Source organism: Paramormyrops kingsleyae, chromosome 4, assembly GCF_048594095.1.
Source record: "Paramormyrops kingsleyae isolate MSU_618 chromosome 4, PKINGS_0.4, whole genome shotgun sequence".
In the NCBI taxonomy this organism is placed as follows: domain Eukaryota; kingdom Metazoa; phylum Chordata; class Actinopteri; order Osteoglossiformes; family Mormyridae; genus Paramormyrops; species Paramormyrops kingsleyae.
The window spans coordinates 2,777,969-2,790,241 of record NC_132800.1 but is presented as its reverse complement, the minus strand read 5'-3'; the positions used below and the strand labels follow the sequence as shown (position 1 = coordinate 2,790,241).

The window sequence follows — 12,273 nt, the reverse complement described above, 5'->3', positions numbered from 1 at the left end:
AGCCTGGGTAAGCCTGTGCATTACAGCCCCTGTATGCGTTATAACACATTAACATGGTCAGAGGCCCCTGGGCATCAGCCTGGGTAAGCCTGTGCATTACAGCCCCTGTACGCGTTATTCCACATTAACATGGTCAGAGGCCCCTGGGCATCGGCCTGGGTAAGCTCGTGCATTACAGCCCCTGTACGCGTTATACCACGCTTGGTATCGGTTGAGTGAACGCTGGCGCGTTTGGCTGCCGCTGCTCGCCGGCTGCTATTTTTGCTTAAACTGTTTTTATCTGATGACTATATGCACTGAGTATCTGTGGCTAAACCCTGTTCTAGATCTTTTTTACGTCTATGGGTTCGAGTACTCGTGCTGAAGTTGCTCCCCATTTTTTCCGGATTTTTTACTGGATTTTTTCCACCTACCCACATTTTATGCCTGATCAAGATGCGGCTCCAGAGAATATATGTGTGGTCTGTGCTCACCTGGGTCGCTTTATTCATCATCCACCGTCCTACGACAGCGTTACTTCAGTATTCCATTACTGAGCTTCTGCGACTCCGCGTGCACCTGTCCATCGCTCCACCTGCTGTTCTACACCTTCACCCGGACATCTCCTTCAAGCCCCGCCGCAGATACATTCACCGAGGGTCCTGGCGGAACTTCTACCATGACGACACCAACCCGATAACATCCATCTGGTCTTCTACTCGGTGTCCTCCCCATAACGTCGCCTGGGATATCAACCACAATGTGCTGGCCCGCCTAGCTAGGTCGGCTAAGCCCGTTGTCAAGCAGGGCTATTCCACCGTGAACTTCGGTCTGTTAAACATCCGCTCTCTCAATGGCAAGGGTCATCTCGTCCAGGATGTCCTCTCTGACCGTAAGTTGGACTTTCTGTGTTTGACTGAAACGTGGCAACAGCTTAATGACTTTATCTCACTCAATGACTCCACTCCACCGGAGTTTGTTTATGTTTGTAAAGCGCGCGACTCGGGGAGGGGTGGAGGTCTCGCGATGATTCACCGAGGGCAGTGGAAAGTTACTCCTATCCCTGCTCCGCTCTTCCATTCATTTGAATACACTGCATCTCAGCTTCCTGGATCTACTCCTACCATCATTTGTACAGTTTATCGACCACCTGGGCCAAATAAGGATTTTCTACCTGACTTTAGTGCTCTTCTTGCTCATTTCTCAGTACTCTCTCCAAATATAATAATCCTTGGTGATTTCAATATTCATATGGACAAGGACAATAACCCCCTCTCCAGAGATTTTGCATCCTGCCTGGATAGTTTCAGATCTCCACCAACATATTGCATTTCCCACGCATTGCAAAGGCCATACCCTGGATCTGGTGTGCTGCTCTGGGGTTGCCCCCTCTGACTGCAAGGCTGATTTGTTTCCCCTCTCCGATCATTTGCTAATTTCGTTCAATATAAACCTAACACTTTCCAAAATTTGTACTCCTCGCATGATTACATTTAGGAAAATTGGTGATATTAACTCAGATATGTTTTCATCTGCGATTAATGGACTCCCAGGCACCCATAGTCTCTCCACCCCTGATGAACTGGCTTCCTACTACGATACCAACCTCCATAACCTTCTTGATACATTCACTCCAGTTAAATACCGATCCGTTACATTTTCCCGCTCCGCACCATGGTTCACCCCCACCTTGCGGTATCTCAAAACTCAAGGTCGTCAACTGGAACGCCTCGCTAAGAATACTGGATTTACAATTCACAAGGAAATGTACCGTAATCATATCCTGTCTTATAAGGACTGCATTGACTCAGCCAAATCCATATAATTTGTTCTAATGAATCCAATTCCAAGTCTCTTTTCTCTCTGTTTAATAATATTACAAGGCCCCGGGATTCTTTTCCCTTGCATATGTACTCTGCTGATTTTTGTAACTCCCTCATGTCCTTTTTTACATATAAAGTTGCTGATATTCACCAGAAACTTAACTCTGGTGGGGCTATGCTCCCTGAATTTGATTCTCTATTACCCTCTTTGCTCTCCTCGCAGTTATTCTCTAATTTCACTATGTCCTCAGTAACTGATGTATCAATAATCATCCAAAAATCTAAACCTTCCACCTGTTTACTCAACCCTATTCCTACTTCGTTAGTTATAGCCTATCTCTCCTTATTCGCCCCTCTTATTACCTCTATTATTCATTCTTCCCTTAATACTGGTATTGCCCCCTCATCATTTAAAATTGCTGCTGTTACACCTATTCTGAAAAAACCTGGTACTGATCCTTTTAATTTTAATAACTATCGCCCTATATCAAATCTCCCTTTTATCTCCAAAATCCTTGAGAAAGTTGTTGCCTCCCAGCTGCACACTTATCTCACTAATCATAATCTTTATGAACATTTCCAGTCTGGCTTTCGCCAACACCATAGTACTGAAACAGCCTTAATTAAAATTACCAACGACCTGATGGCAGCTGATTCTGGCCTGCTAACTATCCTTATCCTCCTGGATCTGAGTGCAGCCTTTGACACCATTTCTCATCACACTCTTTTGAATCGATTAGCATCAATTGGTATTAGTCAAGTTCCCCTCGCTTGGTTCACCTCTTATCTGTCAGGTCGCTCTCAATTTATCCACCTCAAATCCTATTCCTCACGTTCATTTTCCGTCTCAGCTGGTGTGCCCCAGGGTTCAGTATTGGGGCCCCTACTGTTCATTATTTACATGCTTCCTCTCGGCTATATATTTCATAAATATAATGTTAACTTTCATTGTTATGCTGATGACACCCAGCTCTACATTTCTTCTAAACCCAGCTCCTCTCTTCCACCCACATCCCTCTCAGATTGTCTTATGGAAATTAGATCATGGCTCTCATCCAACTTTCTCAAACTCAATGTTAATAAAACTAAAGTTCTACTCGTCGTTACACCTTCAACATTAACCAAGTCCCCTAATTTCACTGTGAATATTGATAACTCCGCCATTCACCCCTCCACCCAGGTTAGGAGTCTGGGCGTCATCCTGGACAACACTCTCTCATTTCACTCACACATTAACCATATCACCCGGTCTGCATATTTTCATTTACGTAACATTAATCGACTCCGTCCTGTCCTCACCCCCCATGCTGCTGCCATTCTCGTTCATAGTCTCGTCACCTCCAGAATCGACTATTGCAATTCTCTTCTATTTGGCCTTCCTAAAAAGTCCCTCCGTAAACTTCAGCTCCTCCAGAATCTCAGTATACATGTGTACTTGGCTCATAAAACTGATTCTGACTGAACTGACTCATATCAAGATGGTCAGCAGGGGGCAGTAAGTACATCATCTGTATTGGAGCATTCTTTAATTAAATAAAGTAAAAGCTTGAGTGATATTTGTCATACAAAACAGATACACCATAAACTAGAAGTCGATGAATCCCGAGGGTTCAGTACAGCTCCCAGGTATAACATACAGATCAGACATTTATTTATTTTATAAAGAGCTGGACCTATATTGGATGAGGTCATCAGAGCTGTATTAGAGGAAATGCTGATATGTAAGTTAATCTTTCAATACATTCATACAGACACAAAAAACTACACCCATCTACCCATCTATCTTCTAACTGCTCCTCCTGGTCAGGGGTGTGGGGCCTGGAGCCGATCCCAGGCAGGACAGGGCACAGGGATGGAGTACATCCTGGACGGGATGCCAATCAGTCACAGGGCACATAGACACACTCTCTCTATTAGAGACACCAATTAGCCTGCATATCTCTGGACTGTGGGAAGGAACCCACACAGCACATGGAGAACATGCAAACTTCACACACACAGAGCAGAAACCAGATTCAATCCCCTAAACATAGAGGTGTGAAGCAACAGCGCCACCTACTGGGCCACTGTGTCACCCGCATAAAAATTATAATCTCAGTAAATAACCCTGTTTAACATTAACTAAGATATTATTATGGAATTTTTTATTCATACTTCTGTTTTTCTGTGACTTCAGTTACTTGATTCACCCTGGTGTTTCTTGGTAATACTCTGGTAAACACAGCCCCCCTCCCCCCATTGATTATCCCACCAAAAAACACAGATCCCCTTCATGAGTGAAACTGTTGCGGTCATTTAGCATTTATTTTCTATTTATCTACTAAAGCATAATTAATTCACAGCTGTCATGCCCCGCTCGTCTGATCCACGTGTGCCACGCCCCCTCCCTCGCTGCCCCGTGCGGAATCCCCATGTCACCGGCTGTGTCTAGTTTCGTTCAATGTAGTCTGGTGTATTTAAGTACTTCCCTGTTTGTCTTCCCCCAGTCCTGTCATCGATGTTACTGCCCGTCTGTCCTGTGTGCCTGACTGTCTCCCCCGTACTGCTCTCGTTTCCCCAATAAACTCCTTTGTTTCCCCGAATTCCTGGACTCCCGCTCCTCTGTCTCCGTTCCGTGCCGTATTTCAGCACGTAACAACAGCCAGATTTAAATCAGTTACTTACGTTCAGTACTGGTGGCAGTTGAAGTTGTCTGATTGACGGTAATATGAACTGGGATCTGCAGGTTTCCAGCAGCACACCAATACCAGCCTGTGTCCTTCCTCTCCAATCCCCTCATTGTCACACTGAAGACTTTGTTTATTGTGTCATCCCTGATCAGGACAGGTCTCCCATCCAAACTCCCAGATCCCTCTGATGCACAGGAGCCCCTGATCTTGCACCACATCACCTGACTTTCAATGTATCCATAGCGACACTGAACAATGACACGGTCTCCTTCCACACCTGTCACCTCCTGTTTGTCCACTGACAGCTCTGGGGAACCTGAACACATGTATTAGGAATAAACACAGTGATATTTACACAGTAATAAAATATTTAATAATATGATTCAGTGAAAATGTTTATTTTAATGATTGTCTAACACAGACATTTATTAACATATTACTTATCATATCTAACCCCCTGTATTAGCTCATTTGAAGTGACACTGTTACTTCTCCCTGGTCTCATTTAACATACACAATAAAATAAAAATGTGGAAGCTGTTTAATATCATATGAATTATCCATCCATCCATCTATCCATCATCTGCCGCTTGTCCAGGGTTCGGGTCGCGGGGGCAGCACCCAGACCTCCCTCTCCCCAGCTACCTCTACCAGCTCCTCGGGGAGGACACCGAGGCGTTCCCTGGCTAGCCGAGAGATATAATCCCTCCAGCGAGTCCTGGGTGTGCCTCGGGGCCTCCTCCCTGTAGGACATGCACGGAAAACCTCTCCGGGTAGCCGCCCAGGAGGCATCCGCACCAGATGTCCAAACCACCTCAACTGGCTCCTTTCGACGTGAAGAAGCAGCGGTTCTACTCTGAGGCCCTCCCATATCCGAACTTCTCACCCTATCCCTAAGGGAGAGCCCAGACACCCTGCAGAGAAACCTCATTTCGGCCGCCTGTATTCGCGATTTCATTCTTTCAGTCATTACCCATAGCTCATGACCATAGGTGAGGGTAGGGACGAAGATGGACCAATAGATCGAGAGCTTTGCTTTTTGGCTCAGTTCTTTCTTACCCACGATGGACCGGTTAAGCGCCTGCAAAACTGTAGACGGCACTCCGATTCGTCTATCCAGCTCCCGATCTCGCCTACCCTCACTCGAGAACAAAACCCGGAGATACTTAAACTCCTCCACTTGAGGCAGTACGTCTTCCCCGACCCGAAGAGGGCAAACCACCCGTTTCCGGCTGAGAACCATGGTCTCGGACTTGGAGGTGCTAATCCTCATCCCTGCCGCTTTGCACTCGGCTGCGAACCGCCCCAGTGCCTGCTGGAGATCCCCAGCAGATGAAGCCAACAGGACCACATCATCTACAAAAAGCAGCGAGGCAATCCTGAGGCCACCAAACTGGACACCCTCAACACCCTGGCTGCGCCTAGATATCCTGTCCATAAATATTATAAACAGGACCGATGACAAAGGGCAGCCCTGGCGGAGCCCAACCCGCACCGGGAACACGTCCGACTTATTACCGGCAATGCGGACCAAGCTTCTGCTCCGTTCGTACAGGGACCGAATCGCCCACAACAGCGGACCCGGGACCCCATAGTCCCGAAGCACCCCCCACAGAGCACCTCGCGGAACCCGATGGTAAGCCTTTTCCAAATCCACAAAACACATGTAGACTGGATAGGCAAACTCCCAGGCCCCCTCCAGTACCCTTGCAAGGGTATAAAGCTGGTCCAGTGTTCCACGGCCAGGACGAAAACCGCATTGTTCCTCCTGAATCCGAGATTCGACTATCGATCTCACCCTCCTCTCCAGTACCCCGGAATAGACTTTCCCAGGGAGGCTGAGAAGTGTGATCCCCCTGTAGTTGGAACACACCCTCCGGTCCCCTTTCTTAAATAAGGGGACCACCACCCCGGTGTGCCAATCCAGCGGCACCGTCCCTGACCTCCACACACTGTTGAGAAGGGGTGTCAGTCACGACAGCCCCACAACATCCAGAGCCTTCAGGTACTCCGGGCGGATCTCGTCCACCCCCGGGGCCCGGTCACCACAGAGCTCTTTAACCACCCTGGCCACCTCAGCCCTAGTGATGTGCAAGCCCCCCCCAGCACCCTCGGGCTCTGTGCCCTCAGATGTCTCAAAGGCAATGTGCGTAGATGTATCTGAGGCAGGGTTAAGGAGGTCCTCAAAGTATTCCTTCCACCTCCGGGTGATGTCCCCAGGTGAGGTCAACAGCACCCCCCCCCCCCCCACTATAAATAGTAGGAACAAGGAGCTGCTTCCCCCTCCTGATACTCTGGATGGTTTGCCAGAACCTTTTTGAGGCCGACCGAAAGTCACTTTCCATGGCTTCACCGAACTCCTCCCACGCCCGGGTTTTTGCTTCTGCGACCGCCTGAGCTGCATTCCGCCTGGCCCGCCAGTACCCGTCAGCTGCCTCCGGAGACCCCCGGGCTAATAATTCCTGGTAAGCCTCCTTCTTCAGCTTCATGCCCCCCCTCACCTCTGGTGTCCACCATCGGGTACGGGGGTTACCGCCACGACTGGCACCGACCACCCCGCAGCCACAGCTCCGTACGGCCGCTTCCACAATGGAGGTCCGGAACAGTGTCCATTCAGACTCAATGTCCCCAACCTCCCCCGGCATGCAGTTGGAATTCTGCCGGAGGCACGAGTTAAAGCTCCAGCGAACAGGAGCCTCTGCCAGACATTCCCAGCAGACCCTCACTATGCGCTTGGGCCTACCAGGTCTGACTGGCTTCCTCCCCTGCCACCTGAGCCAACTCATCACCAGGTGGTGATCAGTTGACAGCTCTGCCCCTCTCTTTACCCGAGTGTCCAAGACAGAAGGCCGCAGATCAGATGATACGATTATAAAATCGATCATCAACCTGTAGCCCCGGGCATGTTCGTACCATGTCCACTTATGGACACCCTTACGCTCAAACATGGTGTTCGTTATGGACAAACCATGCATTGCACAGAAGTCCAATAACAGAACACCACTCGGATTCAGATCAGGGAGGCCGTTCCTCCCAATCACCCCCTTCCAGGTCACACTGTCGTTGCCCACGTGAGCATTGAAGTCCCCCAGCAAAACAATGGAATCCCCCCGCGGCACGCCAAGTAGCATACCGCCAAGGGAATCCAAAAAGGCCGGGTACTCTGAACTGACATTCGGCACATAAGCGCAGATGACAGTCAGAGACCTATCCCCGACCCGAAGGCGCAGGGAAACAGCCCTCTCGTTCACCGGGGGTAAACTCCGTTGTTAATGCACCGATCTGTGAGGCCACCAATAGCCCCACCCCAGCCCGGCGTCGCTAGGGACCTCCCCTGGGACCTTTTTGCCTTGGGAGACCCTACCAGGGGCTATTGCCCCAGACAACATAGCCCCCAGGTTCACTGAAGCATGCAAACCCCTCCACCACGATAAGGTGGCAATCCAAGGAGGAGTCATAATAATTAAAAATATTTAAATTTTATCCTTCGGTATTTGTGTTAGTGTCCTTCCTTTCTGACTGGATGACATGTTACATACTGTGCATCTCATTGGCTACAGTCTGCAGTACAGACATCTTACCATCAGTGACTGGCAGGCGAACCCGATCTCCAACATCTAAGCCTCCACTGATCTCCACACCACAGGAGTACCAATCAAATTCCCCAGTTGTCAAATTGTTGATTGTCAGAGTGAAGACTCGCTGGTCAGGATCATCTCTGATTGACACTTTACCCTCCTGTGGAGAGTCAGTACGTACTATGGGAGGACATGAATCCCTGTAATACCCTCTGCACCAGTATTTCACATTAGTTTTATATCTGTCCTCATAGAAACATGGGATGGTGACAGATCCTCCTCTCTGTACAGACACCATTTTCATTGTGGATACACCTGCAGGGACAGTATGAAAATGACCACGCTGATTAACTCTCACTCCCTCTTACACCATTTATACACATATTAATAAAGAGTCAGAACCAGCCCACTATAGGTTACTCTAATTCACTTGAGAAAATATTAAAACTTATTTTAATCTTGATTTTACTAAGTACCATTGCATTGGGAAACACACTTCACTAAAAGATTAACCAATCAATTAGCTCCATAATTTGCATAGAAAACCCCCCTTTTCCAGCTTAAATTTATGTAAACTTCTACATTTTTATATGATGGGCATCATACCATCAGTGACTGACAGGTACACCATATTTCCAACATCTGAAGCTCTTCTGCTCTTCAAACCACATGAGTAGGTGTCAGAGTCTATAGCTGACAGAGTTACCACATTTTACCCCTGTCAGGGTCAGCCCCTGTTGTCACTCTGTGTCCCTTCCCTGTTTGGCCAGCAGGCATTGCTGGTCATCCTGTCCTTCATGTTTGTCTTTGAGTTTCCCCTGTTCTGTTGGCCTCATGGCTCAACACCTTGAGCGCCTGGTTGTCTTTGTACCTTCTGTCCTGTGTTTGAATCCCACCTCCTGTTTTTGTATTTTGTTCCTTGTGCCCCTGCTTGTGTCTTTACCTGTTTAATTCCCTAGTGTTGGTTTCTGTTTCCCTGTGTCCTTGGTTAGTTCTTACTTTCCCTGTTTAGTTCCTTTGAGTTTATTAGTTTCACCTGTGCCCTGTTTCCCTGGTCTTTGTTAATTAGTCTCACCTGTCCTGTGTTAGGCTCGTTACCCCTTTAGTATTTTAGTTCCTGCTTCTGTTTAGTTCCTCAGTGGTTCATTGTTCTGTGTGGGTTGTTGTTGGTCTGTACTGATTGTGTTTGATGGTTGTTATTTCAGAGAGTCCCGGTATTAGTTGTCTATTTAGGTTTTGTTAATTAATCCCTTTTTAGTTTTTGACCCCTCGTGGTCTTTTTGGTTTTGTTGTGTTTGTACTGTTTTCTGTTTTATTTAATAAACCCCTTCTCTCCCTGGAGCCGCCAGTGAGTCGTCCACCGTTTTTGTGCCTGATGCCTCGCTCCCGTGCCCGAGCCGCCCGCAATCCTGACAACCCCCTGAATTAACCCACTTAAACTGACACTGTTATTTCTCCCAGGTCTCATTTATCATATACACTCACCTAAAGGATTATTAGGAACACCTGTTCAATTTCTCATTAATGCAATTATCTAATCAACCAATCACATGGCAGTTGCTTCAATGCATTTAGGGGTGTGGTCCTGGTCAAGACAATCTCCTGAACTCCTAACTGAATGTCAGAATGGGAAAGAAAGGTGATTTAAGCAATTTTGAGCGTGGCATGGTTGTTGGTGCCAGACGGGCCGGTCTGAGTATTTCACAATCTGCTCAGTTACTGGGATTTTCACGCACAACCGTTTCTAGGGTTTACAAAGAATGGTGTGCAAAGGGAAAAACATCCAGTATGCGGCAGTCCTGTGGGCGAAAATGCCTTGTTGATGCTAGAGGTCAGAGGAGAATGGGCCGACTGATTCAAGCTGATAGAAGAGCAACTTTGACTGAAATAACCACTCATTACAACCGAGGTATGCAGCAAAGCATTATTGAAGCCACAACACGCACAACCTTGAGGCGGATGGGCTACAACAGCAGAAGACCCCACCGGGAATCCACTCATCTCCACTACAAATAGGAAAAAGAGGCTACAATTTGCACGAGCTCACCAAAATTGGACAGTTGGAGACTGGAAAAATGTTGCCTGGTCTGACGAGTCTCGATTTCTGTTGAGACATTGAAATGGTAGAGTCAGAATTTGGCGTAAACAGAATGAGAACATGGATCCATCATGCCTTGTTACCACTGTGCAGGCTGGTGGTGGTGGTGTAATGGTGTGGGGGATGTTTTCTTGGCACACTTTAGGCCCCTTAGTGCCAATTGAGCATCGTTTAAATGCCACGGCCTACCTGAGCATTGTTTCTGACCATGTCCATCCCTTAATGACCACCATGTACCCATATTCTGATGGCTACTTCCAGCAGGATAATGCACTATGTCACAAAGCTCGAATCATTTCAAATTGGTTTCTAGAACATGACAATGAGTTCACTGTACTAAAATGGCCCCCACAGTCACCAGATCTCAACCCAATAGAGCATCTTTGGGATGTGGTGGAACGGGAGCTTCGTGCCCTGGATGTGCATCTCACAAATCTCCATAAACTGCAAGATGCTATCCTATCAATATGGGCCAACATTTCTAAAGAATGCTTTCAGCACCTTGTTGAATCAATGCCATGTAGAATTAAGGCAGTTCTGAAGGCGAAAGGGGGTCAAACACCATATTAGTATGGTGTTCCTAATAATCCTTTAGGTGAGTGTATGTTGAATGAAATGTGGAACCTGTGCTACATAAATAATGTCTTAGAATATGAAAATATAATATTTTCTAAAATATAATGTCCTTCCTTTCTGACTGAATGACATGTTACATACTGTGCATCTCATTGGCTACAGTCTGTAGTACAGACATCTTACCATCAGTGACTGACAGGTAAACCTGATCTCCAACATCTGAAGCTCCACTGATCTTCACACCACAGGTGTAATAACCAGAGTCCCCAGCTTTCAGATTGTTGATGGTCACAGTGAAGACTCGCTGGTCAGGATCATCTCTGATTGACACTTTACCCTCCTGTGGAGAGTCAGTGTGTACTATGGGAGTACATGAATCACTATTATATCCTCTGCACCAGTACTTCACATAAGTTTTATATCTGTCCTCATAGAAACATGGGATGGTGACAGATCCTCCTCTCTGTACAGGCACCCATTTCACTGTGGACACACTGTCAGCACCTGCAGGGAAAATAATCATCTAAATAAAGATTTTCTACATTGCAGCATCTCTGAGTATTAATGTTTTGTTTGTATAATACTTGGATTAGGGTCATGTGTGTTTAGCAGAACCATGGAGATACTGTAAAAGACACAGACTGCCATTTTGGCATAAGAACAAGAAAAGACACAGGAAAACAAAACAGGTGTCAGATCTTGGGAAGGGCTACAGCAGGATGTGGGATCGGGAACCTGAGCCTGGGAGTGTGTTCTAGAGTCTGAGAGGAAAACCAGGACCTTAAATCACTAGTAAAAGGCCCAGATGAGGTGAATGAATGGGCTCGTCACTGTGTGGGATGGCCACACCCCTTCAGTACTATGGCCTTACTTGTAAACATATCCAATGCTGTGATACAGGCCCTCTCCTATTCCCTCTATACATGCTTCCTTTGGGGTCTAATTGCGTTTTAATGTAAAATATCATTGCTATGCCGGTTATACGCAGCTCTATCTGCCATTAAAACCTGGTGACTGCTGCTCTCTGATGGCCCTTTCTAACTGTCTTGAGGATATTAAGAACAAGATGGCAATGAATTTCCTCCAGATTAATGAAAGCAAGGGTCTGTTCATGGTCTCAGTGAACAATTAGGGCCGATTTCAGAAAACTTCTGGTCACATACTAAAAATCTTGGTGTCATTTGATTCATCATTGAGTTTGATAAACAAATAAATCCGGCATTTCTGTCAGCTGAGCTCAACAGCCAGGCTTAAACCATAACTTTCAGCCAAAGACCTGAAGCCTGTACTTCAAAGCGGGGTTACTGGTTTATCAGGGTAACTTGTTAGATTTAAGGTAGTCTGGGCAAAATGTTAGTGAACAAATATGAAGTCCAGCTGTCAGGCTGAAGAAGGAGGCCTCCCAAGCTTGGATGGCTTTTGGGGCTCCTGACGCAGCTGACAGGTACCAGCAGGCCAAGCAGAATGTGGCTTCAGCAGTTGTTGAAGTTGTTGAACTCGGGTATGGGAGGAGTTTGGTGAGGCTAAGGAGAAGGAAATTTGGTCGGCTT

The 12,273-nt window shown here is 47.0% G+C and overlaps 1 long non-coding RNA gene across 1 annotated transcript in view; it reads right to left on the bottom strand.

Moving 5' to 3' along the window:
- The window catches only part of LOC140588666 (uncharacterized), a 146,906-nt gene that overhangs the window by 60,317 nt on the left and 74,316 nt on the right, over nt 1-12,273 (bottom strand). The gene's annotated exons all lie outside the window — the stretch shown is intronic.